Genomic DNA, 16,352 nt, shown 5'->3' with positions numbered 1-16,352 from the left:
GCCTCCAGGCCTTCAACTGACCAAACAATGAATAAAATAACAAAAAACTGCTGAATATGCATCTCTGTACAAGCTACTTCTTGTATGTTAATTCTGTGTTCTTTTTAAAGCCCTTCAGTGGGCAAACCATTTGTTGTACCCCCTTCTACTTTTCTTCATCTTTACTTGTTTTAGTTGACATATTTATCCAAAATTTAACAACTGAATATAGGGAATAGTATTATATTATATCCTTTCTTTTCTGGCATAATTATAAGTAAGTTTTATTTCCAGTCAGGCCCCTGCTCTCTCTTATTTCTGATAAAACTCTTCTCCTCTGTTTTTGTTTTCCTTTTTCCTTCTCCTTAGCTTTATTATTACCTCTATCACAATATCAGTAGTTCCAGACAGGACTAGGAATCATTATTTTCTTGTCTAAACACCGAAGTAGAGACTGGATCTTTTTAAAGTACTTTAATTGTTATGAACAGGATTGGTAAAAGATGCAAAAATAAATAGATCATAGTTGTCTTCATTTTATAGATGAGAAATGGAAGGCAGAAAAGACGTGTAGTATTTAGGTGTTAAGTTCCATACTTAAGGACCAAGAAGTATCAGCACTTAAATGATTATCCAAGATACCTGTCTCTGAAGGAGCTGCAAAGGAAAGGGCAGCTGCTGAGAAACACTGCAGCTTTAACCACAACGTATTTGATTGCTAAGAATAAGAACGAGCATTCTTTTTTCACGCATGGGATTACAGGAGGAATCTTCACCTTTCCTCTGGCTGTCCCTAGCTGCTGTCAGAGGCAGCAGATTCCCTCTCCTTTCTTGCTGACAAAGGGATGCCAGGGGGCAGGCTGCACCCTTTGCACCTTCCCCATCCTCTGGCTCTCTAAGTCCAATCTCTGATCATCTGGCACTCCACCAAGCAGTCTTTCCTTGCAGACCATTCAAAGGCATTAATACTGTATTCCATGGCATCTGTCATGATCATACAGCTGAAATCCTGGGTAGTGTTTTATTGAGACCTACTGTATGGTAGATATCTATTTTACACTGTCTGCTTTCTTTTGCTCACCCACACATTTTGTTTCTTCCTTCATGTGTTTCAAGAGCATATAGTTTTCTTGCAAGTAACCCAGGAAGTTTACTGTAACTGGCTGCACGGTCTACAGGACAGTTAGGTTCAGTCACTTTTAGTCAAAACTGTTACAGTTATTAGTAATTAACACCTACTTGCTTCTCTGGCTTCTGCTCACTCTCATTCATGTGTTGTTTTTCCTGGTTTCTTTTTCAGTACTGTATTTGTTTTCAGTGCCTACTATATGTTCTTCCTTGAATGTGTGATAGAGAATTTTTTTACTTTGAAATATAATTTATTTGAATCAGAAAGTGTGTTTAATGGTGGGTTCAGTTTTTTAGTATAAACCACATTGTTCTTAAATTCATTACCAATAAAAGACTCTGTATATTTGTATATGTATTAAGGCTGACTGAAATGGATCTGTTCACTATCAAGTCCACACAAGAAGATCTTGAACACAGACTCAAAGCATCCTGGAGTTTTTCTGCTGAATATGTTTGCAAGTTAATTGGTCTCCAGTTACACCCCTATTGTCATGGTTGTTGCTCCGTGCATGACTCCATGATCGCCATGTCTTCAGAAGACTTGTGCTCTGACTAGCTTGGAGTGAGCCAGCTGGTTTTCCAAAGAGAAAAACCACAGATGCATAATAAATGGTAGCTTACAGTCCAACTTGATTCCTAGAGGCAAAATGGACACAGCTGGCTCTGGGTAATTTGGACTTCAGACTAACTGAGAATGAAGTTACCAAATGCTTTGTAGTTATATCTGCTGTGGCTATGTTCATCTGTGAAATGGAAATAACTATTCATTTTTCTGCACAACATTTCCCATCTTACTTTCATAAACTTTTCATTTCATACTCTACCTGTAAATTAATTACTGTAATGAGACCCTTATCTTGAGGGCATGGAAACACTTACATTCACTGGAATCGTATTGAATTGGTGACAAAAAGGAGAAGGAAAAAAAGAAGTATATTTGGCTAAAGGTAAGTGTATAATTGGAATAATACAAGTATAGTTGTAAATAGATAGCCAGAAAATATTCAAGAAGACTCACCAACTCTGAAGTCATCAGTCAAGATGAAGAATGTTGAGGCTCACCACCTAAACTCCACAAACAAACAACATCCAGAAAGAGATGCTACTTTAGTAGTGGTCAGCCCTTAAATGGGATCTAGGAGAGGTGGAGCCAAACTCCACCCCTTCTGGGAGCACAGCTGAATTACCTTCACCTGTGCTCCCACATCTGAGTCATTTCTTGCCTCAGATGGTTAATCAGAGGTTCAGGCTATAATCAACAGTTTCCCTTACAGTAAGTAATACACAGAAACAGATATTATGATTGAAGTGGATTGAAGCCAAAGTAGTAGTTTCACTTGCCAATACACAAAATATTTTTGAAATGGTAGGGTAAATGCCTGAATGTTCAAGTGACATGACTTCACTGAGCAGAAGAATAAGCAGAGAGTCTGTATGCAAAAGGTGCTCCATGGGCCTGTAGGAGCATGGGGAGAATGTACCCTACATGATAATGAGCAGCTTCTTGCACCAGATAGGTGCTGCTCATACAGCTGGTTTTCCCTCCCATCACACTGCTGGGGAATGAGCTTCTGTTTCTGTCTGGTTTGGATTTGGTGCACTCAAGTTTCTTTTTCTTGTTTTCCTCTGAATTTTTAGAATTTGTTTTTCATGGAGGTGGAAATATTTTTCTTCAGCTAGAAACTGACCAGCTTCCGCTAACAGTTTTGGTTGGTCTGTGATCTCTGCTGGTTGATTTGAGCTAAGCAGATAGAAGGTTGTCTTTAGGCTCTCCAAAATTTAAACATAGAAGATAACCTGTGGACTGCGCTGCAATTATTTTATGTAAAAACCATGAACACTTCTGAATCTCTGCTATTAATAATATTAAATCCAGCTCCCCAGTGTAAAAATTATCCATTCTTTCCTTGGTATTTCCTTAATTATGCTGTCTTAATTCTCCATTCATTTACTTTAAGCCAATCAAGCTCCCAGTGAAGATAATAGTATAATCAACCACTTCAAACATTCCAGGTTTCTGACCAGCAGAATAATTTACAACACAAAAACAATCTTCATTTTTATGTCACAGAGACTCTGTCTACTGAGTTCTCCTTTTTGCAGCAGGAGAATTAAGTTAAGAACAGGTATGTGATCACACACAGCTGTTTCTTCAGCTGCAGAGGAACTGAACAGGAATAGTCTCTACAGAGAAGCCTACCAGCTAGGGCAGGGGAGAGATTGTAAGCAGTGGTCCACCAGTGTCACCTGTTTCAGCAGGGCATTGGTATTCTCCCCATGTGAGACTCATGTATCCCCTTTGCACCTTGCTATGATTGCCTCTTTCTTAATGAAAGATACATCCATGGCCCATTTGTGCAAAGAGCTTCAATCAATCTGCATTTTTGCAATGAAAAAATGGTTTGTTAGGAAATTCCTATCTACTTCTAATGAGGCTGAATATCAAAAAGTGATTCCAGAGCAATGATTGCATGCTCAGTGGACACAAACACATCTAGTGATGTTTTTCAGTGTGGGAAAAAGTAAAGTCTATTTTGCTCTCTCAACTGCCTTTCAAAACAACATAATCTGAGTTCCTTGCTATGTGCATATGTATAATATTGTTAAAAGGGCAGGGCAATGAATGGCACTTTGCTGTGATGAAATGTATAGTATATGGCAAGCTAGTATTTCCTTGGTGAATTGTGTGCAGTAAGCAGACTGTTCATGACAGCTTTTTGAGTTGTTATTCAATAATGGTGATTTTATCATGATGCGTTTGCTCCTGCTGGATATTATTATGCGATGCTGTTGCACAGTTACTATTATTCAGTTGCCGCTTACAGAGAAGATCAAAGGTTGCAAGCTCAGTAGAGAAAAATTGTTGCCTTACTTTTCAGGTTTATTTCTGTATTTACAACATCTCTGAGTTTAATATCTCATACAGATTTAATCTCTCATCCTCTTTCTAAGTGAGAGATGAAAGTTCAGGAGAAGGATAAGCAGAGTTGTAACAAGGCATCATAGTGCATGAGAACTCCCTCTGAGGGTTTTTAGTTTCCCTCTATTTTACCAGTCTCTACCTTTTCCAGCCCCTTGATGTTAACCCAGCCATCCCCCATCTTAGGCAGCTATACATATATAGTTTCATTTAGCATGTTCTCCAAGGAACCTGGCCACCTTGGCTACTAATCCTTGCTAGAAGCTGTTGGCAGGTAGAAGGGCTAAAGAAACACACAGGAGGAGGGCAGAGCAGGAAGTGAGATTTTGAGATATTATTTCTGAATCTTTGTCTTTACAGATTCCTACCCCGGAACTGCTGCTGTGTTGCATCAGCCATTCAGAGAGTGATAAACTAAACAAGAGATATTCAGTTTATACCTGTCTCCCTTGTTAGTTGGTAGTTACCATGGCCACAGTGATAAGGTCATACTTGATTCGAACCAGTCCATCCATTTGGTGCCCTGGATGTGTTTCTGGACACTCAACAAAGGGAGGACTATGAAAACAGGTGTGGGAGTTCTCCATATAAGATGGTGTTCAAAGGCATCCAGTGGTGCCAGGAGCTTCACAGACTTTGTGCTGTTAATCAGAAAAAGATTAATGTCCTTAGTCTTAGTGGACCTTTTCAATGTAGTAATTTTCTGCCTGAATATATTAGTTAAAAGTAGTCAGATTCTAAAGTTCTGATGCTGTCATAAATGATTTTTGTCCATCTGCAGTGAAAAAGCCGTGGTGCTTGCGTAAGCAAAACCTAAAGGAGTCCAGGAGAATACATTAGGTATTCAAAAACAAATGTGTCCAATAGGCCATACCATAAAACAGAGTAAATCTGGCATATTTTTTTTTTCTTTCCCTCACAGTCAGTGCCTTTTGAAGCAATTGCAACCTGCAGCTGTTTAATCTGATCTTAACTGGGAAGCCATTCTGCTTTTGTCCAGCACACAAAAGACAACAGTTAAGATGCCAGTTAGTTAATTGCCACTCTTGTTTTCAACAGATGCTCTCCCTCAGTCATTCCTACTTTTCCCCCTGTGAGCTGCGGTGACTATGTTGGAGAACAGGAAATTGTCCAATGCAAATTTAGGCTTGCAAGCTGACAGAAAGGAGGGAAGCAATGTCTCAGCGACCTCAGCAACTTCTGTCACTGGTTGGAGAATTCCCTGAGCCCTGGGAGGGCTCCTTCATTGCTTTCATCTCCTGAAAGGGTGTGTTTGAGAGCAACAATGCCAAATACAGACCATTCCCAGTTTCCCAGAAGGGTGTATCTGACTTTCTGCTATAGAAGAGGAACACAAAGTAAAATGGAGAATAATGAAAATGAGGATCAAACCTGCATCTTGCTTGCTATTGAATAGCTTCTGTGATGATTCATATACATTTTCAGATTTCATGTCCCTTTAGTTTTTTTAGTTGAGTGAGTATTAATTATTTTAAAGAAGATGAAGTTCAATCCTAATGATCAATGCTCAACTGATGAGTCTGACCAACCTTAAATATACACAGTCCTGATAGGCATTTTTAAAGGCGGGTCTAGCAAATACACATTCTCTTTTCTTTTTTTCTTTTTTATATTATCATATTATATATTGGAATATGTGATATGCTTACAGTGTTTTCTATTCAGGAATTGGAAATTGTGTGGTGTTTTGTGTGGTGACTGATGATCATTGTTTTGGAGCGTTTTTGGTGTTAGTTTGGTTGGGTAAATAGTTAGGGGCTGTAAAGTGACTACCAAAAGAATGAGAGCGGAAGAAAGTTTATGAGTGGTATCTTGGCCGCAGCCGTGTCACTTTGGCTGTGGTGATATCCGCATGCAAGTTATAGCAAACACGCACGTAGTCTGAGTTGGCAGGCTGCTGCGATCCAAAGGTCAGCCAGACAGGCTGCAGCCTATTTTAGGCACAGCAAAGAACAGCACACCAAGAATAAAATACAGCAAACTTACAGTCAGTGGTCTTGATGGCATACCGGCTAGGACATGAAGAGAGGACACAAATAAGATAGTTTTTGTGAATTTAATTATCATTGTGTGTACCTTCTAAGATAGTGTAGATCTTTTCGACTTAAGTCTGTGTCTCTCTGTCACTTCCTATATTTCGCGGTCATTCTTGAATTTACCTGGTTAAGTTGCTGATGTCGTGAATCGGTCGGAATTGTATTCTATTCCTTCGTGGAGTGGTGTATGTCAGTCCAGGATTGGTGGAGGATTATTTATATATATTAGCGTGAGGGTATTATGGCGACTGCCCCACGTGCGCGTAGGAGCATGATGGGGCACGGGTTACCGTACCGCGCGGCTGGTTGACTGTGGCGGGGAAACGGTTTGGGGGTGGTTTGGTGGATACTTCATCGAGGGGCTCCTTCTATCGTTCGACTAGGCTTTCGTTGTCGTTGAAAATGGATTTGATTTTTCGGTATTGTTTCGGACGAACGGTCCCATGTTCAATGAAGGAAAAGACATTAAGGGAGCTGGGCCACACCATCACCTCCCGCGCCGCGGACAAATGTGAATTAGCGTCCCTGACTTCTCTCCATCGTTTGCGGCCTTTGCTCACCCCCGGCGAGCCGGCGGGACCTCACCCCGGGTTTTTTCTTGGAGATATGCAAAATAGATGGGCCGGATGGAGATTTTTAATCAAAATCACCCCTTCGTCATGTAGTGTTCCGGTGACCATGGGGGGTGGAGCAAGGAGCAATCTTTGACATACGTTCCACCCCACGGTTCCCCACCCAACGCCCGCGCCCTGATGTGTTCTTGATATTGCCGGGTGAGAATTGCGAGGCCCGCATAGTAAAGGGCCGACCCGAGATTGGACGAGGGAAGCTCCCTTGGGAAAGCAAAATTAGGGGTTAAAAGTATCAAGGGCGTATATGAGAAGAAACACAGCGGGAACGGTAAGAGCTGTAGAAGGAGCGTATGTGCTGATTGACACCATGAGGGGAAAAAATTATAACCTGGGAAGCTCCGGTATCTGCGTCGTCTTACAGAATATTTATTTATGTTTTTTATTTTGTTTTTGTTTTTTTTTTTTTTTTTTTATTATTTCTATATTTGGTAATCCACCCACGCGGCCCGTGGTAGTGTCGCCACCCAACCTGTACGAAAAAAACTTCCCTGGCCCCCCCTGTGTGGGTGGTCGCCCCCCAACGAGTTTTGAGACCGTTTACCACTTGAGGTGGCCAGGTTTATCCCCACACTTTCTGTACTTGTTGTCCGCGCTCCCGCTTGTCTTCCCTCTGTCCCCCGGCGCTCTCGCCTTGTCCTCGTCGGGTGCCACAGTCGGCCCGGGCGGAGGCGACAAGACAAGGCGCGGGGCTAGTTGGATGTGGAGTGCCTATATTACGTATCACCCCACACGGGCTTCCACACCACCGCGTGTCGGTTCATCTCTATATGTTAGTATCAAGCAAAATTTGCACCAACGTGTCCCCGTCAAAAAAGAACAGGCACCACATGGGCTTTTTTTCAATCCAACTAGATGACATTAAACACGAACAACTTACAAATGGTATAGGATGCCGGGAGTCTTGTCATGCTGAGAGGCTATCCACTTCCTGTGCAGAATCTGAAGGCTCTGCAGACCACGTATGGATATCAGCCCCAACTATTGATGACAAGCACAAAAGGTCTCAATCAGCTTAGAAAAGACTACATGCCCTGTGGCTCTTTCAAATTTATCAGAGGATGAAATATATAATAAGGCGGGCAGAGTGGGCAGGCCCCTGAATGAGGTAATATAGAGAAATGTCGCGTGATGCTGTGCACCGTTCTAGAATAAGAGTCCCACTCCTCGCCCTCTGACTACCCCCAACCTACTTCTCCTGGACGAGAGTAGGCCAGGTGAAATTTGGGGTTATTTTCCCCCCGGGGGCGGCGCTCCTCCCAGGTATACCGCATAAATGAACTTTCTACAAATTAAACACCTACATAATGAAGAGAGTTTATTAGCAGGCCAACTCCTTAAGAAATAGGGCTATCCTTCTTCGGTAAGCTGCAATGTACGCAGTCCACGAGCATCTATGAACCTGCCGTCCAGCCTCTTGTGCGTCAGTCTGAGCCTCATATAGGCACGAAAGCATAGAAAAGGGAAGGAGCTTGTTATTGCCCACAGCAACAGCAATGCAGAATCCCTTATCGCAGGTTAGAAACTGCAGACCCTAATTTAATCAATTAGAAGGGTGCATATCATAAAGTGTGAAACAGTTTTTCCTGAGCCAAACCTCTTACCCTTCGATTAGGGAAGCAGTCTACTACTCCTTGGCCTGCCCGCCTTCTTGCCATCGATTTATCTATCCTCAGCAATTGTTCTCTGGGATTGAGTTATTGTCCTACCGGGGTTTTTAAAGGTACTTACCCTTTTAATGGATGGACAAGTCTTAAAAGGCCATGTTAAAATACAAGTTGTGCATTTGACACGGCATTTAAAACACTCTTTGCCCACGAGTTGCCATACTGTCTGAATAATATGGAGGGCTTCTACGAGAACCTGAGGAATGAGATCACTTAGGCTTTAAGCACCGCAGAAACTCAGGTGCAACAAGGCAACGTCATCGTGAATAAATGTTTTATTCAGACTGTCTCTTATGATCTATGGCCTCACACAACTAGGATCCCGGGATACAACATGAGGTTTTTTTCCCCTCCCCTGTCATGCAGCATTGTCTATCATGCTAACTCTATTCCACCTTTGAATCTTCTGCTGCGACCTCCCTCTAAGCCTTCGCGTACACATTCATTTGCAGTAAGATTGTTGCCCCATGATACATTCTTTTATGTTTCCTTTTACTGAGTAAGATTATTGGATACAGTCTCCATTACGCCGAACCTCTATGTACCGCTGTCCAGCACATTGGACTAGCATTGTCTGCATTATACCTCCCTTGAAGCAACTTTCCCATCCCATCCTCTTCCCCTCAAACGCGCATTAAATTTTGGGAGCGTTCTTCTTTACGCAGTGCGCCAGGCCAGTCGCATGCCATCTCCACGTTCCCATGGCATGCTGAGGTAGTTCTTGCTACGTAGTCCACCTTGAGAGCCCCTTTTGGTACCCCTTATGCCCTAATGGTTGTCACTTTCTCGGCCAGCCACCCTTCCCCAGTCTGCTCGTCTTCTGGTCGCGCTCTCGGTCTCACCACGCGCCCGACAACACCTCGCACTGTGCTCTACTGGCATTCGGTGGCTGGAAATGTCCCACCGGGGTCCACCGTGAGCTCATGTTCGCCTGCTGCATTTGTGTCCAAATGGGCACTTACCGTGGGCCCACCTTTGGGACCCTTGCTCGGTGTGCCTTACTAACCGGAGTACGTGCATGTATGCTACGGGCAAAGTGCACGGCAAGTGAATTCTGTTTACCAAAGGCCCTAATTATGCAGCTCCTGGCTGCTAATTTTGAAATCTTAGTTAATATGTCTGCATCTTGTTATAAGATAACAAGCTAGCGCTTTACCAATTTATACTGTGCATCTTTCCACTCATTTCGTTTAACGATATCGTCACACAATAGTCTGCTGACGGAGTAATCTCTCGCGAAGAGGCTTATTTTTATCGGTAATCCAAGTAATGTGGTAAGGGGTGGAGTCTTTCGCTTAAAAGTGGCTAGACACAGCACGACAAACACGGCATGATTATCTGAAAGATGTACTCTGACTCAGCTACTGGAATGAGATGCTAAGATTTTTTCATACATCGGTATTTCCAGTGAATTTTTTAATCAAAAGTATTGAGTTGTGTATCAAAAGGATAACAAGAACTTATGACACTTTGTGGCAAGAGTCACTATCCTAAATACGTGACCACTGACTTCAGGAAGGTCCAGACTACAAGGATTGTTAGTTGAATAGATTAAAAATGGGGAGAGTGCGAGGCTCAGAGCACTCAGTCTTTTGTGTGATTTATCTACTACGTAAAGTTGCCAGCCTCCAAAGGCTTACTCTGAAATCCTTAGAGGAATGCTGTTATGGAGATTTGCTCCTTCTCTGATGATTAGGTTCAATATGCTTGGGAGGGGGAACAAAAACGAAGTTGGGGGTAAATCAACTGAATAACGACTTGTGGAGTAGAATGGAAATAGTTGTTGTAAAGGTGTGTCCAGGACATCCCTCCACCACTCCCAAAAGAGCAAAAGGCAGGGAAAAATGTAATCTCAGTTTTCACAGGATGGGTGAGATATGAAATGCAACTTACTTTGATTATTAGTAACTAAGCGTAACGACATTTGGTACTATGAGTGAGTGGTTAAAACAACTGGGCATAAGGCAAGAGGGCAAACGCCAAGCAACCCTGATGGAGAGCAGTGATAGGCAGTTTCGGAGAGGCACTCTGGAGGAGTGTTAAATACTTTAAGAGCATAGTCCAGGTTTAAAAAATAAAATAAAATAAAATAAAATAAAATAATACAAATAAAATAAAATAAAATAAAATAAAATAAAATAAAATAAAATAAAATAAAATAAAATATATATAAAACATTGGTGCCTAAAGTGTGGAACTTAGAAAAGAAACGTTGAGTAGGGTTTTTGAAATTCAAGGGGTGAATTTGAAGGTGGGGGATGGGGAAGATACTACTTCAAGCTTTACTTAAACTTGTATGACTTTGCCAGATTTTCCTAATTCCCAGAGGTTTTGCAGCAAGCCTGCCATGATTATCTCAGTGCACAGAAACATGCAAAGGAATGCCAAAATGATCCTGAGTCTGAGATCTGAAGGGGAATGGTGAAGATGTCAACAGCAATGGGCAGAGGAGGAAGAGTGGCAGGTTCAAATGAAAGAATTACCTGTGATCTTTTTGAGCTTCAGGTGACAAGGATTTGTCCTGAATACATCAAACTGTCAATTCAACTCACAAAATAGTATAGAAATGGTCAGGGCAGGGAGGTGAAAATGTTCAGCCTGGGAATAATAGCAGAAAACAAGTGGAAAAAAATAAATGCGTGCAGGGAATAGAATGTATGTGGTGGCTTTGAGAGAGAGCCGTGAAGGTAGGAACTCTTTTGAAGAGCAGTGAAGAAGGTAAACAGTGAGCCACAAGGGGGTACTACCACGAAAGCCTTGCAAGAAGAGTGATCAGGGGTATCGGATTAGACAGGAAGGTCAAAGAGGACACAGAGATCCCCATGTTAGCCAGAAAGAGGTCACTTGAGACCTTGGTGAGCTAGTTTGAATGGGGAGGACTGGAGCCAGATTGCAGTGAGTCAGAGGAAAGGAAATCAATGCAGTGGTCGTAAACAGGCCTTTCAAGTCACTGAGAACTGAAAGGGAGAAGGGAGGGCTGTGAGAGAAAGAAATGCTGACCTATTTGCACTGGAAATTCACAATGTGCTACTTATCCCTTTCCCTTCCTCAATGTATGAATTACCTTTTTTTCTTTCATTTTTTTTGTTTCTTTTTTTTTTTTTTTCTTCCCCTATTTCTTATGTATTTTGTTATTTTCATTTTCAAGATCAGAGAAGTTTCCAGACCTCACAGTCTTAACAGTCAGCCATTAATACATCTCAGGCACCTACTCAAGGAAGCATATATGTACAGCAGTCTGTACAAATTTCTGTCTCTTACATTTATTACTCAATCTTCATCTAACCACAGAGCTTCATTTGTTTTCTGCATGATCACTGCTCGCATGATGTCTGGGACCAGAATTCATTGGTGCCAATCTAAAATTAAATTTTGTTTTAAAACCCTCAAAATCTTACAGGCATGAAATGAGTGATTGTGCTATAGAATATTCCGTAGGCAAGCCTGGTTTATTTGGTTGTTTCTCCAAAAAACGTATATCCTTTTCAAGGCACACGTTTGTCCCACCAATCATGGCTTTTGCCAACCTGGCAGCATCTGAAAAATGTAAAAAAAGGTTTTGATTAAAACTCAATTAATGATGATTTAGCCATATAATTCTCTCTGTAATGAAAAGGTAGTTCACAACAAGAAACATTTTAGAAATGTAAAGGACTGTAGACTGATGATATTTCTGATCAGAGGCACTGCCTTTAGGGTCAGCAAGAATTATGCTGGGAAGAAAACCAGTGGTGGGGTTAAGGATTTTCATAAAGCATTTGAAGGAGGTACTTCTGGCTGATTTTAAGACCATCGTTTTCAAGTGCCACCTTTTGTTCATGATGCTTTGATTTTGCAGTGTGAACATCTCAGAAAGAAAAGACCCTCTGAATCACTGCTTCCTTTGTAAAACACAGATAAAGTAACACATCCTGCAGCCCTGCAGTCAGGCACTACAGGTCACTGATGACCCATAGTGTTTATCTGGGTGGCCTACGAAAAGTTTTAATCATGGGTATACCTTACAGATCTTGCTGATGGATAAGTAGACAGAGATTGCAGAGCTGTTCTGAGATGTGCCTTGCCAATGACTGCACCGTGACTTTTCAGCACCAACGTCCCTATGCCAGGGTCAGGCTGCTCCCAGCTCAGGTACAGCTTGGTTTGCAGCCCTCTGTTTGCTGTACCATCTGTAAAGCTGGCCCCTTTATAAAGAAAGAAGAGCAGGTTATAATGCATCTTTAAAATGAAAACCATTTTCAGAATATTCAACTTCACTTTTCTCTCATCCAGAGCAGTACTGCAGTATATCTGGCTTGATTTTTTCTCCATATTATATTTAAATCAATAATTTCATCCATGTTAAATGAATACCATCTACATCAGATTTAATTGTGAGATATAAATAAATAATCTAAGGGATTTAGCCCATTTTTCAAACAGTGAATTACTCTCACTTCAAATTTTGCAAACGTGTTTTTGATTTGTAGATTTGCGTGCAATATATGACCAAATACATCTCTAGTTAGGCTCTGCTTTGAAGCTCCCTTCAGAGACTATTAATGTAGTTGGTCACCTACTGTTTAGTGAGAATGCCCCCTAGAATTAACTCAAGTTTAGAGTTTAAAAAGCAAGAAGTTATAGCCTTTAATAACCTGTGAATAATCCTGATGGCGCACACATACTCAGCTCATCTACATTTGAATACAAAGTTTTGGAATAAGACATCTGCTATATTCCTTGCAGTGCAAGCACACTGAATGAGACAGACCTTAAAGCTCTGAAGTGGGACAATAATTCTGGGCTACATTCCCATATGAATTACACTGCTGTAATGTTATTATGGGCAAGGTAAATATGGCAGTGCTTCATGCCAGGAAAGCAGTTCACAGTCTCCGTACATGCCCAGCTGGATGCCATCTTCGCACTCCATGTGGCTGTCACACACGAACCAGCCTTTCTTGGCAGTATTTCCATCCTCCCCCAGAAAAATAAATGCATTGGAAAGGTTGTTATTCTCCCTTTCAAATTCATTTTGATCACATACAGGGCTAAGCAGGGAGAGACTGGGTGTCATGCTCATGTAATGGGATTGCTCCACAACTGCTTTGCATCTCTGGAGTCATAAGAGTATGGCATTCCACAGCTTTCTCTGGGTTACACTCAGATGCAGCTTTTACATTTAATGGCATTTTAGAATATATGCATTATATACAATGTTCTTTCCTTCTCTGTCTTCAATACTCCCTTGGGAACCAAACTCATTAATATTAAGTATATCTCAAGTGAACACATAAGATTTCAAGAATTATTTATAGAATACCTGCCAGTGATATTTATGCCCAGTCTTTGTCCCTGGTGTATGTTATGTGTGAGATTCAGATTTTTACCTCAGACAGTTGTGGGTGTGGGAGTTTTTTTAGGTATTTCTTACTAAATTATGCAGTCTAACGTGAAGGTTTTACAAGCTCACAGGTGCTATAGGTATTGCCAGGAAGCTTAACTAATATGAATTATCTGAATAAAATAGTCATAACTTTCCAAGCTTTCAGATTATTTCACATTTTTCTAGCTCCTACCTGATAGGAGCTATCATCCAAATATTTTCTAGGGAGTTGTGCAGATTTTTACACAACTACACACTTGAAAGCCGCTAGAAATACTGCAATCTTGTGATGTTTCTTGGCTTTATCATAGCACCATCAATACAACATCAACTTCTAAACTGAACTAGACAAATGTGTTTAAAAACTGTTTGGATGTGGTACTCAGGGACATGATTTAGCAGAGGGTTGTTAGTTAGGGTAGTATGGTTGGGTCATGGTCCTTAAGGTCTTTTCCAACCTGAGTGATTCTATGAAGGATCCCTATTTTCTTTCCTTACTTGACTACTAAGAAGCTGTAAAATCTTGAGATTCAGTGACATTACCTCTCTGAAAAAAAGGAAGAAATAAATGGAAGAAACACATTTATTCGGCACATTACACGCAAAAGAGGAGCCTTTGCTATTCTAATTCATTACATAATTGCAATTATCAAAGTAAAATTTCTTGCCCTCACCTTCCCATTAATAATAACAACAACAACAACAACAACAATAATAATAAAAAGAATACTTTTATCCAATTCTGTTTAACAAAAGTCTAACAGCATGTGATCTCTCAGCAATCAGAGTTCTCCATTAATAGTGCTTTAGGATACTGTAGCTATGTGGCATGACCTCAAATTCTTTGTACTAACAGATAGTACCAGCAGAAGTCAGTGGTCATTTTGATGAGCACATATTGAAGAGCCCTTTTAATCAGCATAAGGAGCAATGTGGCTATGTGGGGCAGGTTGTTCTGCTATTGTGGTTGGCAGCTGGAGGAGGTTAGATAAGAGAACATAGTTGAATCATCTCTCTATATCACACATGGTGTAAAAATGCAGAATTATCTTTTATTTTAAGATGAAGCTGTTTGATCACTTAGACTTTATGCAGCCAAAACAATACTTAGCCTAAAAAAAACAAATGCACAGCAGACTTTAGGAATGAAAATAGCATTATAAAATTGTATGCAAACTATTTGACTGGTTCCTGTTTGTTTTGCTTTGTTTTTCCCCATGAAGAATCACATACTGTATCTATTAATAAGTGAATTTTCATTAAATGCAAAATAATACTGTGACAAAGGAGTGCACAGAGTTGGATATTTAGCCTAAAGAACTGGTCTGCAAAGGTTCTAACAATTTTATTCATTCATCTCCTTCCCTGCTGGATTTCAGACTCTTCAGAGCTCTCCTTGTCTCCTCCTACTCTTTCTGTAGAATGTTTTGCTGGAGAATTATAGTATTTGTGGACAAAAGAGACTAAAACTGGATCACCTGAAAAGGCAGGGTGGCCCCTCTGAAGCCATTTAAATTTTTATGTTTTTTTGAATTGAGAGGTTGGTCTCTGCTAGTTATCCCAATACCCCTCATTGGTGTCATTCAAAAATCTTTCAATATTTCAATTAACTCAGAATTAATTTCTGTTCTCAGATGTTTATTGTTCATATGACTTTCATAGGTCCAATCTCCCTTATTACTCTGATAATTAGAGGAGAATCTCATGCTTGCCTTAGTTGAACGTGCTTCTGAAATTTCTGCAGAAAGCAAATTTTAAAGGCATTTATTTCTGGTAGTATATGGAGTGGATACTATACTTAGTTTTAACCAACATAATTACAAATGCTTTCTTTCCAATCTACAATTTCATTCATAAATACATTTTAAATTTTCTCTGGACACAGTAGAAATCAGAAGCAGAGCTTCTGATACAAGAACTACAATAGCCTGCCTGGTTTTTATGAGATGACTAACTAAACTTAAGATTTTAAGTCATGTGGCTTTGGTATTGCTTTTAAATATCTGACAATGAGATGAGAGCTGTAGATAGTTTCAAGGACTGTATCTGAATGGTCAGTATAGAAGTGATCAGAAATATCATGTGCAGCAGCACCACAGTCCTCTGCCTCTATGGGAGCTGGGGAGAAGGAAGCTGAAGCAGCAGGTGTGGATGGATGGAGCTGCAGCCTGCCTACTCAGAGGAGCTGGGCACCAGGACTGCACAGCATGCCATGCAAAGCAGCTGCCCTCCATTTAAACTCAATCAAGGCTTGCAGCTCACAGAGGAACTAATAATAATAATAATAAGAAGAAGCACAAGAAGATTCTGAAAGAAAACATCTCCTCAAAGGATTTCTGGCTTAGCTTCCAGCTACATGACACACAGTTTCAGGTAGTTTCAGACAATTGCTGTACAGTGTTCAGTGGCAAGAAGACTTCTCATGGGAATGACAGCAGCTCTTCAAAGAAAGCAAATATCTGTTCTTCTGAGATTTCATTCCAAAAAAATCACTAAAAATTAACTAAAACTCTCAGGTGAAGTCATTTTCTGATGCTGATATGCCAGAACTGTGAAATTAGGTAGTTACCAAGACAGACCGAGGATGAATTCTTATCCATAAAA

The 16,352-nt window shown here is 40.7% G+C and overlaps 1 long non-coding RNA gene across 2 annotated transcripts in view; it reads right to left on the bottom strand.

Annotated features, from left to right (window-relative positions):
• Positions 1–3,983: 3,983 nt before the first annotated feature.
• The window catches only part of LOC107311348, a 35,106-nt gene continuing 22,737 nt past the window's right edge, over positions 3,984–16,352 (bottom strand). The window contains exons 3-5 of one of the 2 annotated variants that reach the window (XR_001554001.2): positions 12,384–12,567; positions 11,782–11,920; positions 3,984–4,671 (exon numbers count right to left, since the gene is read on the bottom strand). This is a non-coding gene — a long non-coding RNA (uncharacterized LOC107311348). Of the gene's footprint in view, positions 4,672–11,540; positions 11,921–12,383; positions 12,568–16,352 lie in introns of those variants that run through there. The other variant, XR_001554000.2, reaches the window with a different exon arrangement.

Source organism: Coturnix japonica, chromosome 3 (genome assembly GCF_001577835.2).
Source record: "Coturnix japonica isolate 7356 chromosome 3, Coturnix japonica 2.1, whole genome shotgun sequence".
NCBI classification, from domain to species: Eukaryota; Metazoa; Chordata; class Aves; order Galliformes; family Phasianidae; genus Coturnix; species Coturnix japonica.
The sequence above is the reverse complement of the archived record's forward strand: the minus strand, read 5'-3'. Positions and strand labels throughout refer to the sequence as shown.